Consider the following 725-nt stretch of genomic DNA (forward strand, 5'->3'; position numbering starts at 1 on the left):
TCAAACAAACAGTTCAGTTCATGGAATCAGAACCAAAAATAAGAATAATCTTCAGAAACATTTAAAGTCACTTACTTTGGTGGAAAAAGGTGGCCATTATCAGAAACACAGATTTTCCATAACTTGCCAGCAGCCATACAGTTTTTAACTACATGTAACTTTCAGTTTAAGAGAAGCCTAAGGAATTTCTTGGTGGCGTGGCCACCCACTACAACACTGATGAATTTCTTACCAAAACCAACTGGCATGTGCTTGTGTGTTACTAATAATATTAAATTAATGTGAGTATTAGTACATACTGACTTCTGTACACATTCAGTGCCATAATACAATTATTGTAAATAACCATTGTAAAATGATTTTTATATTTAGTGTTTATTACTACATAAATGAAAATAAGTTTACAATTTTTTTGACTTATTCCACATTCATGACAATCTCTCCAGTTTTAATCTGTGGAAGGTACATTAGCATATTTCTTTTTCATTCTATATATTTATTGTGTATTCTTGTTTTTCTGACATTTTCTAAATTCTGAAGGAACCCCTCACTATGGATCAGTTGGAACAAAAAGTACATCTAATTTAATCTAACAAAACACAGACAACAAAGGAGTCTGTTAGTACTAAATTGACTTCAAAATTGGAACTGACCAGGATTTTTTTTATATTATAGAAAATTACAGTACAGCTCTGTTCATAATTAAACAATGAAAGATAAACACA

This window comes from Schistocerca serialis, chromosome 3 (genome assembly GCF_023864345.2).
Source record: "Schistocerca serialis cubense isolate TAMUIC-IGC-003099 chromosome 3, iqSchSeri2.2, whole genome shotgun sequence".
Taxonomy (NCBI): domain Eukaryota; kingdom Metazoa; phylum Arthropoda; class Insecta; order Orthoptera; family Acrididae; genus Schistocerca; species Schistocerca serialis.